Here is a 19,979-nt window from a genome sequence, read left to right on the forward strand (position 1 = left end):
CCACTGCTTTTGAAAACATCACAGTGAGGTTTGGGGTTGGGGGACCTAACTCAAGGTCCCTAAGCTCAAAGGGATCTAATGCATCAGAATAATTTATTAAACCAGTCCAGTGTCATTTATACACTGCCTTGTAACTTTTTAGAGCATTTACTTAATGCCGGTCTCAAGATGACAATGATTTGTAGAGTTCTTTCCATTTTACAATTGCTGTTGGCATCAGGTTTGTTAAGTCCTTGTGTAAAACAGAGTTTGGTTGCATGAAACTGAGGAAGTGAGTTGGGGATGTCTTTTTTTATGCATATTTATTTTATGTGGTCTCCCAGCATGGCTCTCTCTGTTAACCTCTCATCTATACCCACTTCACTCCTAAGTACCTGTGCCTACATTAGCTGTGATTCCTTCGTGAAATAGCCTTCAAGATGTTTTAAGCTTTCCCGAGCTCTCTTATTGCTTTTCCCTGCAGTCTGAATTACTGGTTCATCCTGGTAAATAATGTATTGCAACTTCAGATTTCTCTTCCTGTTTGGATGAGGACGATGGCCAGAACTAGGTCAGAGCTAGATAAAGAGGAATGCATGCTTTTGTCTCCAGGATCCCTGATAAACTCCTCAGAATTAAGATAATCCTGAAATCTCTTGCAAATGAGACTCGCCTGGCAAATTAGGGACTCCGGAGGCAATGAAGTGCTTGTGTGCAGTTTGAGGGGTTTATTATTTTGCATTGATGAGGACATTGGCAACAGGGGTGTGGTTTAGGAACAAGAATGGCGCCCTCCCCACTCTGTTGTTGAATAAATTCAAGCTGTGGTTTGATATAATGGGTCATATAGTTTAGTCCCTGTGTGGCTCCAGTAGCCCCAGATAAAATTATCTCTAATATCATGAATTGGTGCTTTGTTTGTCATTGCTATTGTAGTTTCTGTTTTTATATTTTAAACGAATTTATGTTTTGAATCAATAGAAAACACATTTAAGTCGATGGAATACCCATTTCTGTGGTTCAGAATTTTAAATGATACCAAAGGGAATGCAGTGAAGACTTCCTTTCTGGTTTGACTGTTGGTCATCTAGTGCCTTCCTGGGAGACGCCCAGTGTTACTCTGCTGTCTGGCCTTTGACATCTATGGATATTTACTCTGTCTCCTCCTGTCTTCCTGTCCTAGCTGCGTACTCAGCCCCTCTACTACCTGAAAAGAGAACTTTCCTCATTAAGGTGATGGCTTTTTTTTTTAGGGTCCCTAGAAGAAATTTGGTTTTGATTTGAAATGCTAATACTTGGCCATCTCAATGAAATGCATTTTCCTTAATCTCATTTTTTTTCTTCTTAGAAAGAGAGCAAGTGGGAGAAAAATAGTTATCTGTTTAGATACCATCACCATTCAAGAGTGCCTGCCTGCCAGCCACACTTTCAAAAATATGTTTTAAACACAGCAATCAAGCTGCGTTTCCAGATTTGCCGTACAAGATGACTGGACCATGGGCATGTGGTCGAGTTCATATTTCTTCATTAGTTCATTTTGTTATGTTGTCAGAAGTCAGGGATGCAAGTGGGTAATTATAAAATGCATCCCTTTTCCTTGGCCTCCTGGAAACAGCAGCTAATGCAGAAAGATACAACTGCTCTTTCGGTTTTGTGCGTGTGGGCACTGTGTAGGGACTGGCATGTCCCAGACCTGCTCCTCTGCTCTCCTTCTCCTTCTCACAAATTCTAAATTATCTTTTTTCCAAAATGGACTCCGAGGTCCATGTTCTATAAGATATTACAAATCTCAAACAAATTCTCTAATTAATTTTTAAAAAGTTGAAAAAAGGCAAACTTTTTTTTTTAGATACCTGAAGGACTTCTCAGAGCTTTTAATGTGCAAAAGTGAAGTACAGGGAGATGGTTATAATATGCGATGTTTTGTAAAAGCATCTGATCACAGAACATTTTTGGATGCAGAATACACTCTGAGAAACACTCTTGAAAATTTTATCGGTTTTTAATTTTTTTCCCCAGTTAGGATGTTATAGTCTACAAATACAGAAAAGCTATGCATTATTTAAAGTATAAAAACATTTCATCGCCTCCCGATGCCAGGGCTGACTCGGTGGACTCTTGGCGTTAGTGCAGGGGTTTGGAATCTCTGTGCTTCTCTTGGCCTTTCTTTGCTTCTTCCAAGATGAAGGACACGCATCCCTTCATCACATGACATTCTCATCGGGGAGAGCTATGAGGATCTTCCTCATTGCTCTTGCATTTAATTGGAGGAAAATCATTCCCAGAAGCCTTCTCTGTAGACGTTCTCTTTCATTGCATTGGCCAATCTCTATGCCAATCACTCCCACTGTCCTGGGATCTCAGTGATTGGCTACAACAGCCATGAGTCATCCCAGGGGACAGGCCCATTGTCACCTGACCGAAAACAGGATTTGTGGATATCTTTGGTGGAATTACCCATTCGAGTCCCCCACAAAAGGAATCCGCATGGGCCCTCTCTGTCCTGCATGGCATTGTTTCCTGCCAAGTCCTTTCAGTGCTCCCTTGTATCCCACACACAGGGCCATGGGAGCCACATCTAAAGCCCCAGCAAGTGCCTGAACTCTGGCTTATGGAACTTCATAGATGCTTTTTCTGCCAACGTCTGACCGATCACATCTCCCCATTCTACCTTTTCTACCCGGCTTGGCCCTCCCTTTGTGTTTTGCCTTATGTTCTTTGGAACCGGCCCAGATGCAGTGTTTACTCATTCCCCCTCAGCCTCAGGTACTGACAGTGCACTTCACCCCAGCACCCAGCTCAGCCCCAGAGATACTGTCCGTGAGCTTCCTAGCCCCTGCTTTTCCCAAGAGAAGAGGGCCTCATCCAGTTACTCCTGACCCATGATATGCCGTTCTCAGAAGAAACTCATATTCCCAGTGAGCAACTACAGAACAGAAAACCTGTTTATTCCTCCATCCCAAGTTTTGGCTGAGCCTTCCTCTGGGCTTGCATTTCAGATTGTCACTGGGTTCTTCTGGGGAGTTGATCCACAAGAGCTCACCATGAGATCTGTACATTAAGTGCTCCTGACTCTATGGGCTGTATTTAACACCTTGTCCCAGCATCACTGGTGAGTGAAGCCAGCAGGTCGGGTAGTCCTAGTTGTGCATTTACCATAACCCAACCATCAACATTTACTGTTCCGGCATCTGGAATGACAGAAGGGCAGAAAAACAACTGAGAGAGAAATTATGTGACCTCAGTAGCCCTGTGTCTCCCTCAGTGATCTACTGTTGGAAAGATGGTATGGTCATAGGGTAGGGGATCAAATGATGACGTTTGCTAGCATTCACATAAAATATTTGGTTACAAAGGGATCTCTTGTGCTGTGAGTATCTGATGTTACTTTGGAGACTGTTTAACATATTTGGTTAGCACACTACTAAGCAGGCAAAGGCTTGGCTCCTAGGTGGGTCATTATTTGTTCACAGACCAAAATCTTTATCAGCAATACAGCAAATAGATACCACTGGAGTCAACATGGTACGAGGGGTGATTAGGGGTGGTTAGGAGCTCTAATTATATACACTTGAGTTCATATCTCAGATCTAAATTTGCCCTACTTTTTCAAAGCTTCCGTTTCCCTGTGTGTAAGATGGGGATCCTTTCTCACTGGATTGTTGATTGGATGAAATGACTTACGTAAAACACTTCAAAAAAAATGTACACCTCATAATCAGCAATATTGCCATTGCAAATACAGTATTCTTCCCAATGATTCTCTCATCCCTCTTCCTGCTAGGAATACCAGGCAGAGAACACAGACATCCAGGGTATATCTACTCCCACTCAACTCCCCCCCCCAAAAAAAAATTACCTCAAAGGACAGGTTCCATAGTTGATGGCATGGTGGTGTATTTAGAAGAAAACTGCCTCTCACTTAGCTAAGCAAATCATAAGGACTGATTCAGGTTAGCCTAAGCAGAAAAGGCATACAAACCAGGCTTCCCAAGGAGCTTAGTATCAGAAAGCTGTCAGAACTCAGGCAGTTCTTTTCCTCCCTCATCTTGATTTCTCCTTGTGGGCCCACTCTGGAATTTTCTTTTGAAAAAGGATCTCTCCCTTTTTTAAGCTTGTGGTACCTTTCAGACCCTAAGATTTGTGCTGCAGTTTCCTGCAGGTTTAGGGACTGTTAATGCCTCCTGATTACAAATTCCTAGAAAAGGCATCTGATTGGCCCAGTCTAGCTCAGGTTGTTCACTGTGGTCCAGTCATCAGTGTCCGGAGAAGCAGGATAAATAAACCTCGTTACCCAAAGGCCAGCTGTTGAGGAGGACTTGATCATCAGGGAGAGAGTCATCGCCAGCTGAGTAAATATACCCAGGGATGTCCACTGCACCCTCCAAACTTGGAGATCAGAGCCAGGCAAAGGATCCTGGGAAATAGGTGTGCTACACCCAGTGTCCAGCTTAGCATTTTACAAAGTGTAAGACACCTACCCTGTGTGTGGTACTCACAGATTTCAGGTGGTGAACATCTAGTCAATAAGAAAGGGGGAACTATTTAGAAAGTGATTCCTTTTTCAATTCTCTCTCAATCCTTTTTATGTCAAATGAGAAACTCTCAGTTTTAACTACAGTTATCTTTGACAAGTCTCTCACTGGTCCTAAGCCCTGTTTTTAACAGAAACAGAGTGTGCCTCAGGCGTGGAGCCTGCAGCAGCCAAAGCATCTATCTAGACACTAAAAACATTGTTTGCAAAATACAGTAGTTAAGAACGAGGGGCCTGGAGCTAGGCCCTGCTGAGATAAAAATCTAGACTGTAATTTACTACTTGTGCAGGTTACTGAAATCCTGTGTACCTCAAATACCTCCTCTATATAATGGAGATAATTGCATATTTCATAAGTCATATGTCAGTGTATATATGTGCCCCTGCAAACAGAGATTAAAGTAGCGAATGCATATGAGGCTCTTAGAACACTCTCTAGTATAGAAGAGGTTCTTAATAATTGTTAGATATGAATGGGTTTATTTTCTTCCCATTAACTCTTATTTATGACTACTGATACTGGTTTTCCAATTGCAGTGGCAACACAAAGTTTCCTTGGCAAATAACATCTATTTAGGTTAAAAATGAGTTGCTTGAAAGACAAATACTAACTACATAATGTTACAGAGTGCCTGCAGTTATGACAAAAATTGTGACGTTGGAATGCAAATGACCGAAGTTTCAGAAACATTGAAATTACAGTGCCAGCCTTGTGAAAGATGGTGTCGAGCAGATCTGCATTATCAATATTTAATTTGCCAGTTAGAAGCAAGTTTCTCATTTCTGCTAGATACAAGAGTGATGTGGATTGCAGAAGGCAAATTGCTAATGATCATCTTGGCTTAAACCCATTGCCTTCATCCAGGCATCAGATAATGATACTTCCTGGCTGCCTTGGAAGTGAGCTATCAGAATCTGAGACACCTTTCCCCTGCCTCCCTGCCCCCACCCCCTTCTAAAGTCCAACCCATCCCCAGGGGCTGTTCCAGCAACGGGGAAGGGAATGTAAACTCCCCACTATTTGATGAAACCTCACAGCATTCATGATTTTGGGACTACAGAGTTCCTGCTTCCATTCAGTTATTATTCAAGAAATATTTCTTGAGCACGAACCATATGTCAACTACAGTGCTAGATAGTGGACAAATCTACACATTCCCGTCTTCCTGTACCTTACAGGCTAGCAGAGAAGACAGGGATTTGTCAAATAACCGTGACAAAATTGTATATGTGAAATTGACAAATGCCTGAAATGAGAGATGTTATATAAAAGCACATGGATGGAAGAAGCTTACCTGATTGACGTGCACTTATCAAACTTACCAAATTAACAACTCCCAGTCCAGTCCCTTTCTAAAACATACTGATGCGTGCCCATGACATCCTGCGAAGTAGCTGTTTTGTACAATCTCACCTTTCTCTCTGCTCCCTGAGGTGTCTGCTTGCCAAGACTCAGTTGTATTTATTCCCAGATCTGCTTCTGGCAGCTGCAGTTGTTATTGTAATTACATTATTTAGTGGAATGTTGTGTAAACTGATGAAAAATGAGTGCAGTAAGAAAAAGAGCTGTTTCTATGAAAACTAAGGTAATGCTTTGGAAACATTCTATGAGAGCAAGCCTCAACAATTATTCTGATTAGCTGCGAAAGGACTGTAAAATGTTAGTGGATAAAGAACGCTCAGAAATCTGGACAAATTCTACAGTCAGAATCTTTCCAGTGTGTCTTGAAATTTTTACCTCACTTTAAACAAAACCAGCACTGATAGTATAGATCAGATTTTTCCTGTAAGGCAAACTTTTCCTGTAAAGGGCCAAATAATGGCTACTTTAGGCTTCATGGGCCATATGGTCTCTGTTGCACCATTCAACACTGCCATTATAGCGCTAGACAGCTACAGACACAACGAATGAGTGGGGCTGTGTTCCAATAAAACTTTATTTACAAGAACAAGTGGTAGGCCAGACTTGGCCCCTGGTCCCTATCTGGCTGACACTTCTTGGAGACTATGAAATATGGATGAGGTTTTCTGTGGGAATGATAATGAGGAATTTCAATCAGCAGAAGTCACTCAAAGAAGATACCTCAGATTCACATCAAAGATCAACAGATTGATGCACACTAATATGTTATACATTAAATAAAATATTGAAGAAACCTCTGTATCACTTTAAAGGTGATTTCTTGTTTTAACAGGCTTCCAACAAACTACCTATTCTCATCCCAAATGAGATGACTCTAAAGTATGGATAGCCGACACAGGGCTGGAAACATAAAGTGGAAGTAGACTTATTTTTATGTGCCAACCCTAATGGCTCAAAATCCTCTCAGTCTAGAATGGAAGAATAAATTTATCCTTTTTCTCAGGATACCTTAACAAGTAATTTCGGGAACTCCCCAGCGAGAGTAACCTTTCCCACATGTACGTCCTGGCGCTTGTCCTCTGTACACTGTTGTTCGCCTGCTTCAGAATACTCTTTTCCAAAGAAATGTCTAATAACTTGTTTGTCTGGATTATTTTGTGTTCAGAACCAGTTCTCTGGAAGCATGAACATTGTCCTCCATATTACCATCCAAATACTCAGCTAAAGTCAGACTCCAGTGATTAGCAAAGCTTTGCTGAATGCTCAGGAGGTAACAGAAGTCCAGTGTGCATGGAGGCTTGGAGAGTACTTAGATCCCCACCCTCTGTGGCCCTACCCAGTTTCTTGCAAGTTCCACACGTATGTCCATGTGTGCACACACACATATGAAAAGAAAAACTAATCAATGCTTGCTTTAATCTTATATAAGTAATGGTTTCACTTTAGTGATTTTTCTCCCACCAAAGGGAGTTTATCCCAAAGTAGGCTCTCTATTTGTAGAAATTGCAAAAACTCAGACCACTGGAAGAATCTCCAGCAGCAGCTCACCTACTAAATGAAAAATTCATAAATCCTTAATTTTTCAAAAGAGTATTGTCTTCACAAGAACTTGCGTTCCACACTCTTCCTTATAGATCTCCCACGCTCCCTGGTATTTGCAAGGCCATTAATTGATGAGCACAAAGGGGAATGGATCAAGAAGTCAGCCAACTAGTTATAGATTTTGATTTCCCCAACCTCACTGTGAGACACCGGTAGATAAGGAAATGTGCAGGTGGCCACCACCCTGTGTCTTTGGTGCAAAATCCTGTAACTCACATGTATATAAACTATCTGCCCTCCTTTCAGTCCCCCCAGGCATTTCAGCACGTTCTTTTGGGGAAGACTCCAAAGTTATCATATTTAGGACACTTGGTCTAATATTCATTCTCTTTAATTTTAGCCCATTATCCCTAGTTATCATCCCCTTTTCCAGGGCAAATCTGCCCCATTTCTTATTTCATCATTAAATCAGTATCAAACAGCTTGAAGCAAAATTGCTAATAATGCTGACATTTCAATTTGTCATAGCTGCTCCTCATTCCTATGACTGATGTCTCAGCGAGGACTTGCCTTGCTGCTCTGCTCTTCTGAGATCTAAATATCATTCCAGGAAAAATAAGATACACTTGGTAGGATGAATGAAGGGGGGGAGATTGGAGAGGGAGATGAACCATGAGAGACTATGGATTCTGAAAAACAAACTGAGGGTTCTAGAGGGGAGGGGGTGGGGGGATGGGTTAGCCTGGTGATGGGTATTAAAGAGGGCACGTTCTGCGTGGAGCACAGGGTGTTATGCACAAACAATGAATCATGGAACACTACATCAAAAACTAATGATGTAATGTATGGTGATTAACATAACAATAAAAATTAAAAAAAAAAGATACACTTGGTAGGGAGGGGAATGGACCAAGAAGCAGCTAAATAAGTCCTCTGTAGTTTCTTCTACTTGGGGGCAGAAGAAGGTCAAGTTTGACTGAGACAGCAGGGTCTCCGCCTGACTTTATTCATGGCCTGAGAGAACCAGCATGTTGGCTGTGCGTTTGTGCAAGTAAATAGTGGGTGTAGTGGGCACGTGCTTGTTTGTTGTCACAACCAGAAAACATTCCTACCCTCCGGTAGCCAGTGTTCCATTGTCCTTTTGGGGTTAATTTTCTTTGCTATCTGTTCAGTCTTGGAGGGACAAGGAATCAAACCAAGGGCTACAGATATGGACACGGCAGGTCAATTGGATTCTCTCTCCTAAGACTCTGTATGTTATCTTAATCCATTTGGGCTGCTCTAGCAAAACACCACAGACTGGGAGGCTTATAAACAATGGAATTTACTTCTCACAGTTCTGGAGGCTGAAAGTCAAAGATTAGGGTGCCAGCCTGGTTGGGCTAGGGCCCTCTTCTGGGTCACGGATTCCTGGTTGTGTCCTCACGTGGTGGAATTGGTGAGGGGGTTCCGTGAAGTCTCTCTTGTAAGGGCACTAATCCCATTCATGGGTGCTCCACCCTCATGACCCTAATCACCCTCAAAGACCCCACCTCCTAATATCATCCCAGTGGGCATTAGGATTTCACTATATGAATGGGGGTGGGCACAAACCTTTAAACCATAGTAGATGTTAAGTAGAGTGATACTCAATAGGGAAACAAATATGATAGAAAGCTGGAGTTGATTCATTTCAGTGCCGATGTCCTGGTAAGGCTGGGTGAGGAAGTAGTTCCTAGGGCTAGACCTTTGATCCACCCTGACTCTTCTTTTTATCATTTAAGCCTGGTTACCCATCCCTCCCTTGGGTTATCTCATATCTTTTAGTGATCTCTTTTTCTGCTGATGTTAGTCAGAACCCATTCCTTTTGCCAGTGATCAAAGAATCCTTACTGATACACTGGGAAAATACACTAAACTTGGGAGAACTGCAGAGCCAGGCATTTGGTCAACAGTTTGCTAAAAGCCAACTCTGGTATCATTTCCCAAAATGCTTCCCTGATGCCTCTGTGGATTGGCACCACCATTTTAGTATTGGCAGCGCAAAGCAAAGAAACTGTAGGTTTATGTCACACACAGAGCTAGATATTTTACCAACATCTGCTCATTTCCTTGAGTCATCATGAGCCTGGGAGGTATGGGGAATGAGACTTATGTTTCAGGGTAATCAGAGCCCTTTCCTTCTCTGCACAAATAAGATGGTCTTCTTTCAGTCACTCAGATCCGTACAGATAAAGGAGGGTCGAAATGAGATTATCACACATCACTTAGTTAATGCTTCTCAGCGGAACCTCCAAAGGCCACCTATAGTCTTTATAAAAAGTACCATCTCTTATTTCACTCAGCATAAGAGATGGTCCTTTTTATATATACCACTTCTTCTTAAAAAAAAAAAAAGTACCATCTCCACAAACCTAGTCCTTAAAACATTTTGATGTCCTAGCATCACCCTAGAGACCCTGAATTATGGTTTTATGCTTTGAGTTGTGTCTCCCAAAATTCATACATTGAAGCCCTAACTCCCAGTATCTCAGAAAGTGACGGTATTTGGAAATAGGGCCTTTAAAGATGTAGTTTAGGTAAAATGAGGTCTTATGAGAGGCCATAATCCAGTATGATTGGTGTTTTTATAATAATTAGGATGCGGAATTAGGGGATTAGGACACAGAACCACACAGAGGGAAGACCATGTGAAGACACAGGAAGATGGCCATCTTCAAGTCAAGAGAAGATGCTCTAGAAGAAACCAACCCTGCTGATACCTTCATCTCAGACTTATAGCCTCCAGAATTATGAGAAAATAAATTTCTATTACTTAAGAAACACACAGAGAATCTATACCAGGCATGGCGAAGGTGGAGTTCATGTGTCCACCCTTAGCCATCTATGTCTCTTGGGACTGGTCCTATCAACTGATCAAGGGCTCCTTTCCATCGAACCCAGAAAGTGACCTTGTGAAACTTAATTTAAACAGAGCCGTTCTAGGTTGCCTAAATGAACAGATCAGAGCTTGGATTCATGTTGAAATCTATTCATATTAGTTTTCTATTGTTGTCCTAAACAAATTACCATAAAAATAGTAGTTTACACAACACAAATGCATTATTTTGCACTTCTTTAGGTTGGAATTCCAACATAGGTCTCATTGGGCCAAAGTCAGGGTGCTTACTAGACTATATTCTTCTGGAGGCTCTAGGGGAGAATTTATTTCTTTGCTCATTCCGATTATCAGTAGAATTCAATTCTCTGTAGTTTATAACTGAGGTCTCCATTTCCTTCCTGGCTATGAGCCAAAGGCCATTTCCACCTTCTAGAGCCTGCCATATTCCTTAACTCATGACCCTTTCCTCTATATCTTCAAAGCCAGCTATGGCAGAGTAAGTCCTTCTCATGGGTGGAATCTCTCCTGCCTCTTCTATTGCATCTCTCTGACTGATCCCTCTTATGCTTTTAAGGGTTCATGTGATTACACTGGGTCCATCCAGATAATCCAGGATAATCTCCCTATCTTAAGGCCCATAATCTTAATTCCATCTGCAAAATCCCATTTGCCTTGTAACATAACATCCTTAGGTCTAACACCAGTGAGCAAAGATCATGTGGTTCAAAATCCTGTTACACTATTTTTGTCTACCATCCCTACTCTACATGGACTGATTCTATTGGGCTTTCACATATTACATACATTTACTCTGTGATCTGGGATTCGGCACCTCCATTTTCATACAGAATTTCCAAAGTGAGAGGCCAGAGCATCCGGAACCACCATCCGAGGCAGCCCAAGGTAGCCAAAAATGTAAATAATTATTTAAACAATAATCATTTATATGTGTTACGTAAATGTTGAATGAAACACATGAATAAATGAGTAAATGAAGGATTCTAAAGACTCCTGGGAATGCTGATCGCAGATGCTTTCAGAGCACTGACATTTCTTCTCATCACTCACCTCCATGTGCCAAAGATGACTTACTGAAAACACTGATGAACCTCATCAGAGGGGCTGTTTTTCTGGCTACAGATGCAGTGCACTCATGCACAAGGCAACCCAGAAGCTTGGAAGAAGTACTCAACTCAGGATGGACAGGGATTTGATGGATCAGTACCCCAGCTTCCTCATCCCTAGGGTAGAGTTACTCTGAGATGTAGTCTAGATCATTGCGTCAAGTTCCACAATGGGATTAAGTGCCAGTTTCCCATAGTGGTCTCTTGCATGTTAACATGCCCTTCTTTACTGGCTTTCTTCCATTCCACATCTCCCTTACCTATTCCTCTACTGGTGCTTCCTTAGATCATCTCCCAAACGTAGTATTTGCCCTTGAATTTTACCCCATTTTGGTGGACCCATACTGAAATACTACCATCACCATACTGAGAGACATCATAGCTTAATGATTGCATCAAGCAAGGTATTCTGAGTAGTAGATTTTCCATCACACTGGCTCTTATCTGATCATTCGTTAGCCCATCCCCTTCTTTTTCTTCTCTTTTATAATACATCACTGCTATTCTTGAGGGAAGTCGGGGATTATTGAATAGATTCAAAAGAAACTGCAGCTTGATCTTTCACTCCTATTGCATTTCCCAACAGTTGGGAAACTTGTGTTGAGCTGACAGGGTAATTGGAGCATTTGATTTTGACAGGGCAATGTCCTGCTCATATGTGAAGAGACCAATGCATTTGTTGCTATGGTGTGGACATTTGTATTTGCTCCAATGTAATTTCTAATTTACAGGTTGCTTTTAAGAATATAGAAACCTTCCTGGGTAGAAAGCATGAGATCATGATTTCTGAAAGCTTGTCTGCCTAAAACGCAGCACATGCATGCACAGATATGCACACTCACGGAGTATTCTGCTGATAACAACTTAGAGATTTAAATATTTTTGGCAATTTTTATAGAGTTATTTTCAATGGTTGTATACTCTTGATCTTGATTGCATATATGGTTTGACATATTTAAGCAAAGGCACGTTTTTATAGATGTCTGAATTAAACATAGGATGCTGTTCAAGATAGCTGAGTTAACGTTTAAGTGGTTTTGATTAACCTGGTTTTGCTTATTTGCTCCTAAATATTCTAAAGCAGAGCCATCTCCCTTTGCATAAAGTGATTTGGGAGCACAGCCTTAGGAAACATAATTTTCTAAATAGCCAAGAGCATCATGCCCAGAATATTTCCCCAAAGATGCCTCAAACTAAGGATTTGAGATTTAGTCATTTCCACAGCCCCTCTCCCCCCACCTCAGGTATGCAGATTGGGGAATTGCTTCCTAACTATATGGACATCCAATGATTAAGGTCAACAAAAACCAGAGCCAGGAAGATGGTGGTTGGTGGGTGAGGTGTTAGGGATGATATCATGAACCCATGAGCAGGACTTGGCTTGGAATTTGGAAATTCCTTAGTGCGTGCTGTTTGCCCATAGTGGCATGGTGTCAATTTTTCCTCTGGCAACGTTTTCCATTAAGGTAAAAGAATTCCTGATAAACAGGATGGTCCTTCATCAGCACATCTTTTCCCCAAGAGTGAAAAATGTGAATCTCATCTGGTTTAATACATAGGTTCTTCACAAGCAAAGCTAAAGCTTCCATCTTGAGAAGTGTTTATTCTTTGGCATCATAGATTATGTTATTCTAAAACCTTATATTGAGCATCTCCTATATACCAGGAAAACAGATATCTTACCTTTAAGGCAAAATAAATATAGGTATCTTGTCTTAAAGAAAATATCTTGCCTTTAAAGGCTATGCAGTCAGCTAGGTGTGAAATGTAGACATAAGTAACGATAATGCAAGGTAGAAGAAAATGCCATTCGGTAGGTATGATATGAGCTATTATGAGAGCTTAGTCCCTCCTACCTGTAGGTACTGGAACAGGTCTCTTAAAGGAGATTTTTTCCCCTCAACTTTGAAATCTTGTCTAAGCTCTCTAGGTCTTGATACTCAAAAGGCTAATGTATATTTCAATTTAAATATTACTTAATCTTCTTAAACTCAATATACCTAAATCCACACTCATCATCTCTCCCCTCCACAGACACTCATTAATCTGGTCTTCCCTGCTTGTTCTGTCTCTTTGTAACAGTTCCCGATTCATTTGCTGGGGCCGGAAGCCAGGGTGTCACGTGTGACTCCTGCATCTTCTTCACTTCCAGATTTGAGACCCATAATATCTCCCAAATCTGTCAATTCCTCTTCAGATCCATTCTCGCAAACATAGTTGAGGCTACCATGATCTCTGTTTGTGATTACCCTGGCAACTTTCAAACAATTTTACTTGTTTTCTAGTTCTTGTTTCCTTTTAGGGTGAACACATATCCTGAGTTGCCTGGAACAGTCATAATTCAACTGTTGTCTAGGTGTGATTATGAATAGCACTCACATTCTTCTCAATAAAGTCTCATTTGGACAATAAATTATGATCACTCAATATTCCATTCACTCTTCTGGGCCAGAATGACCTTTCAAAGCATAATTAATACCACTCATATTTTTATTTTGTCACCATGCTTATTACCTTCATTATACTTACCCACAATCTGTGATTACCTAGTTTATTTACTTGTTTACTTGTTTATGGTCTCTCTCTTCTACCTTCCCTCTTCCTTTATATTGTAATCTGCTAGAGCTGAGACAATGCTCATCTTGTTCATTGCTCTGTTCTCTAGTGCCTGTACCATAGTAGGAACTAAATAAATGCTTGAAAATACTAGATGGATATTACTTTTTTCTTTTTTTTTTTTTAGCACACTGAAAGGAAACAGCGTGTGCACCAATGACACAGTTTGACCCAAATGATAACCTGCATCGCAGAGAGCTGCTCTAGAACTAGGTATTAGAATGTATCAGGGGAGCCTTTGCTTTTGGCTATAGAACTTTTTTTTTTTCCGTAAACAACTTTACAACTGGGCAAAATATATGAAACACAAATTTTCAGGCATTGGGCACCGGCCAGCATAGAATTATGATCCATAGCTGCAGGGAAGTGGAGCCCAAGTGGACAGCAGAAGTTTCACTGAGCTAAAGAGGCAGGGCACAGGAGTGGGAGAGGGTAAGGAGACTGGAATTTGTGGAGCAGGAGACTGGAGAGGGCTTTGTAGGAGGCAGAAGTCTCCATGCCCTGGGACACGTAGGGCCAGGCTACGTGAGTCTTAGTAGAGAGGCAAGACTGTGATGCTGAGGCCCAGATGGAGATATTGAATGTTGCGGGCATTTGGTCAAGACCAGAAAGATCACACAGTGTCTTAGAGCAGGGGTCAGAAAACTATGCCTCACAGGTGGACTGTTTTTGTATAGCTCATGATCTAAGAATATTTTTTAAATGTTTTTAAAGGGTTAAAAGAATAAGAAAAGTATATAGGACTGAGATCATGTAGTCACATTCCAAACCTAAAATTTTTATTATCTGGCCCTTTTTAGAAGATGTGAGCCAATTCCTGCTCTATAGTAAAGGCCATGCTTTAGGACTATGGACAAATCTAAAGTAGACTTGCTGTAACCAAGCACAAAAATTAGCCTGATGGGGTCAGGAGCATGTATCAATTATTGAAGTGCTTCTAGAACAAAAGTCAACTATCATTGAAAGGAAGAAAACATAATTTAGTGTCAATTAAAATGTCCATCATAAAACAAACCAAAAAATGTTAGACATGTGTAAAAGAGAAAAAAAAATGTAAACAATAATCTAGGGAGGGATTGGTTAATTACAGCCTGTGGGGCACCCACCTACTTTTGTAAATAAAGTTTCATTGGAATACAGCCATTCTCATTGGTTTACATATGGCAAAGGCTTCTTTTCTGCAGTAATGGCAGAGTTGAGTAGTTTTAATAAAGACCAAATAGCTCACAAAAACTAAAATATTTATTTTCTGACCCTTTAAAAAAACGTTTGTTGGCCACTAATTAGAAGAAAAAAGAATAGTCACTTGAAAGAGACTACCAAGTGAATCAAATGTTAGAATTTGTAGACAGGTTGTTTTAAAAATAACTATTATAACTGTTGAAGAATTTAAAGAGAAAGGTAGACACAATAAGTTCATAGATGGGAAATCTCGATAGCGAAAGGAAAACTATAAACAATAACTAAATTGAGATTCTAGAACTGAGATATATATTACCTGAAATGTAAACAGAAGGTTGTAAAATGCTAAGTAAAGAAATCGGTAAACTTGAAGATAAAATAGAAAAGTAGAACTAAAGAACAGAGAGAAGAAAAAAATATATTGAAAAAGAATTGAAGAAAGCCTCAGATATCTGTAGGAAATATCAAACATTTAAGTACATGTAGTTGGGGTTCCAAATGGAGAGGAGAGACAGAATATGAGACAGAAAAATATCCGAAGAAGTGAGGTCCAAAAAATTGCCAAATTTGGTGAAAACATCAACCCATAATCCTGAGAGTATAGGAAAAAATAAACAGTCTAACTACAAACAAATCTCATGCCTAGGGACTTTATAAAGAAATTACTCAAAACCAAGGACACAAAGGGGGCATCTGCCTTTGGAAAGAAGATCTCTATTTGTCTACTGCGTAACATCTCTTCTCTGAAACTGGGTATAGGTGACTAAGACTCATAAAGTCATCTCCTAGTGAAACATTGTACAAACTTCTGCAACTGGAAACGAGGCGAGTAAGGAGAGGTAAAAAGAAGGACTCATTGATAGAAGCCTAGTAGCATCAAAGGGAAGTAACAGTGTTAAAGAAAAAGAGAATAGAGGCAAAGGGACTCACGAAAAGTGTAGACGGAGCCTATGGTGAACTGTATGGTGGTCAAGATGTAGTTACAACGTTATTGGAAGCAGATCACTAATGGGGCTGAAACTTTGGGCTTGATCTCACCACAGGTAGTCTTGTTCTGCTGTCTAAGTAGTGATATTGCCTAAATAGGGAGTAATAGTTGGGATTGGCTATATAATGGGAACAGTTTCTAATGTAACCCCTCTCCTGGACATACCAACAGTAAATGTGCTTCATTGCTTAGTGATGACCAAAATCTTTATATGCTGACAGTTATTAATTTTAGTTAACACATTTCTGTAGAGCCCTGACAGGTTGCCAATGAGAACTCTAGTAAAGGGTTGTGTGTGGAAAACGTTTGGCAGTTGTGTTGCTTTGGGACAATTCTTTAGTATGCATAATGATAGCAAAAAATAAAATAGTTGCCAATATTTAGAAATTTAGATGTTTCATACAAATACCCTAATTTCCGACTTCTCTTTAAAAGAACAAAATTTCTTTAAAAAACAAATACAAATCTGAGAAATTTAGGGCTTGTATTCCTACATGGAAACAATAGCAAGTAGCTGTTGGGGCTCCTGGGGAGCTCAGGTGGTGGAGTGTGTGACTCTTGATCTTGGGGTGTGAGTTCGAGTTCATGCTGGGTGTGGAGATTACTTAAAAAATAAAATATTTGAAAAGTAAATCAAATAAAATCTTAAAACATGGTTAACTGTTGCTTGTCTAGGTGATTTCATACTATAGTTTGCCAGTTGCTACTTATTTTCACATTTGTGCTATTTTCTTCTTTTTTTTCTTGATAGATAGCTAAGGGAAAAGAAAAAAATTGCTTTTACTCAACTCTGTTTAAAATGGAAAAAGAACTGTGAGTTGTGCAGGATTGTTGACTCGCAGATCTGTACCTCTGAAACAAATAATACGTTATATGTTAAAAAAAAGAAGAAGAAGAAGAAGAAAAACAGCAGGAGGGGAAGGATGAAGGGGGGGGAAATCGGAGGGGGAGAGGAACCATGAGAGACAATGGACTCTAAAAAACAAACTGAGGGTTCTAGAGGGGAAGGGTGTGGGGGGATGGGTTAGCCTGGTGATGGGTATTAAAGAGGGCACATTCTGCATGGAGCACTGGGTGTTATACGCAAACAATGAATCATGGAACACTACATTAAAACTAATGATGTAATGTGTCGTGATTAACATAACAATAAAAAATAAAATAAAACGGAAAAAGACCAGGAAGAGTCACATGGGCCATAAAAAATAATATGGGATATATCAAATTTGTTTGTGGAAATGTAGAATATTTTCAAATGTTTCATATGCAAAACCTATGTCCCGTACTCCTCCAGCTTCACTCAAATGCATCAGCTATTTGACCCCCTGCAAATATTTGAATTTCTTCAGATGCTTGCAGTAGAAGTAACAACCCAGAGAAAAAAATAAACAGTTTTAAATGCCACTTTCTCATCGCCAACCAAGATAATCACTTGTAACAGTTTATACATACTGTGGGTTCACCGTTTTGAATTCCCATTCCAGTGTCAGGGTCCATATGCCCACCTGCATACCTTTTGCGAGCCCTGGGGATAATGATATAGTTTCTTGTACAGCTTTGGTAGTGTCACATCTCTTGAGACCAGAGAACAGGCTGCTGGTTGTTGCCTTAAATACTTACATTCTAACAATTTTCAAACACTGCTTTTCTAGAACAGTTTGGAAGTGTGCACTGCTAGTGGGTGTGGGTGGGAGGGGTGAGCAAGTCATCCATCTGATTTCATGGAACAGGGCCATTTAGTGGATAAGACCCCAGAGGTTTTCCTTGCATAGACTTCTCTTGATGCACCTATAATTTTCTGCCCAGAAATCTCTTCAATGCCCGTGGAGTTTTAGCTCGGGGGAAATGATTCCTCCGAGCTAGCAGCACGTGGCGCACTAGTGAGGCTAGTCCTCGTTCACATGGTCCAGAAGGGGAAGTCTTGGTGTTGGAGGGCAAGGTACTGCCAGTTCAGTAGCTTGGAAATACGTGGGTGATCCCTGTGTTTAACTGACCAGAGTAAATGCTGTTTTGCAAAACACAATGAGTTTTACACGATGAATTTTCTTAAGGAAGCCGAATGAGAATTTTAGGTTCATGTAGGCGGCAAAGCCCCCGTGCATTTGTTAGCATCAAGGGTGCATGATCTCAAAGATTAACTAATCTGTGAATAACTGTGCCATTTGTAACATCATAAACAGGGACTAATGGGGAGATGGTTCAGTGGAATGCAAATATTTGCAACCTATCATCATATTAGTATAAGGATCAAATTTGCTACTAAGTTCCTCAGCAAATATTCAGTATCGCGTTTGTGTCTTCTTGTTATAATTTGTATGGTATTAGTAGCCTCTTACCATATTAGTGGCGTTAAGATGCTTTTAAAATTATATCTCTTGGGTGGATGGAAATGGAATGTTCTGAGGTTGTGCGAGTATTACTCATATTAAACTTGCCCTGTTAGCAGCTTTTCCTTGAACTGATACTCAAATGAGGTTTTAATATAAACAAAATGTACTTTTGAAATGCGCTTTCAGCTACAACCCATTTTTCCCAGTCCATTAGCCACTTTGCATCCCTTTTACGAAACTTGAGATTCTGCTTTTATTGAGGAAAGTATTTCCTCAACTCATTAAATCAAATTTTGAGAAAGTGAATGCAAGGTCTATGTGTTTTTGGGTTACTCTTGGTCCCATGGTTGCGGCATTCCCTCCACCCGCCCTAACACAGGCAGGCATCTTTGAGATTTCCCTGCCTGTACCTTTCTGTACCGTTCGACACCCCTTCCTTTTATGTGAGCGGGAGGTTGGTAACTCGGCTCTTCCTGCTTTTCCATCTTCACGCTCTTTGGATTTCAACATTCGGAGTTCTCTTGCAGAAGAAGGGGGAAGGAGTACGGAACTGTCAAAGCACCTGACATCCACCAGGCGGGGATTTATGGATTCCGTGAATCGATCTAGGAATCACCTTAGGAAATGACCCGACCCAGACATGGCTTGGCTTTGTGAAATGGCCTTTTCTCCTGTCTGTAACTGACCACAGGGACATTCTTGTTCAGGGAGCCTCAGAACCCCAGAAAGAGCTAGTGTATTTGTTTCCTAGGGCTGCCTTAACAAAGTACCCAAACTATGTCACTTAAAACAACAGATACTTGTCTCACATTTCTAGAACTAGAAGTCTAAAATCAAGGTGTCTGCAGGGCCATGTTCTCTCTGGCAGTGATACGGTGGAATCCTCCCTTGCCTTTCCAAGTTTTTGGCATATGCCCCCAAGTTTTGGTGTTCCTTGGCTTGTAGATGCAACACTCCAGTCAAATGGCCATCTTCTCTCTGTGTTTCTTCACATCGTTTTCTCTTTGTATGTCTGTTTCTGTGTCCAAATTTCCCCTTTGTCTGAGGACACCAGTCATACTGGATTAGGGTCTACCCTACTGACTTCATTTTAACTTTATTATCTCTGTAAACACTTTATTTCCAAATAAGGTCACACTCCGAGATGCTGGGCATTCGGACTTTGGTGTATCTTCTTGGGGGACACACTTCAACCCTTGGTAGCTGGAGATTTTCATTCTTGTACATTATGCCACATGGTCCCCCAGCCACAGTAACGGGGGCCCTGTTCTGTCATTTGCTTAGCTTTCATTGGTCCCGAGGGAACATGAGCATTTGCTGGGGAACCCAGCCCTCTGTGTACCAGAGAGCCTCAGACCTCTTCCTTGGACCACAGCATGGAGGGGGTAAGGGGTGATCAGAATTCTAAGCCATAACATTGTTTACTTTGCTTGATAGCCAATCCATATAGCTATCGAGAAA

At 40.8% G+C, this 19,979-nt stretch overlaps 1 protein-coding gene across 1 annotated transcript in view; it reads left to right on the forward strand.

Annotated features, from left to right (window-relative positions):
- The window catches only part of RBFOX1 (RNA binding fox-1 homolog 1), a 2,047,095-nt gene that overhangs the window by 1,474,168 nt on the left and 552,948 nt on the right, over window positions 1-19,979 (forward strand). The gene's annotated exons all lie outside the window — the stretch shown is intronic.

This window comes from Eumetopias jubatus, unplaced genomic scaffold (genome assembly GCF_037043125.1).
Source record: "Eumetopias jubatus isolate StellerSeaLion01/CBP00866 unplaced genomic scaffold, mEumJub1_p1.0 scaffold_12, whole genome shotgun sequence".
Lineage (NCBI taxonomy): Eukaryota > Metazoa > Chordata > Mammalia > Carnivora > Otariidae > Eumetopias > Eumetopias jubatus.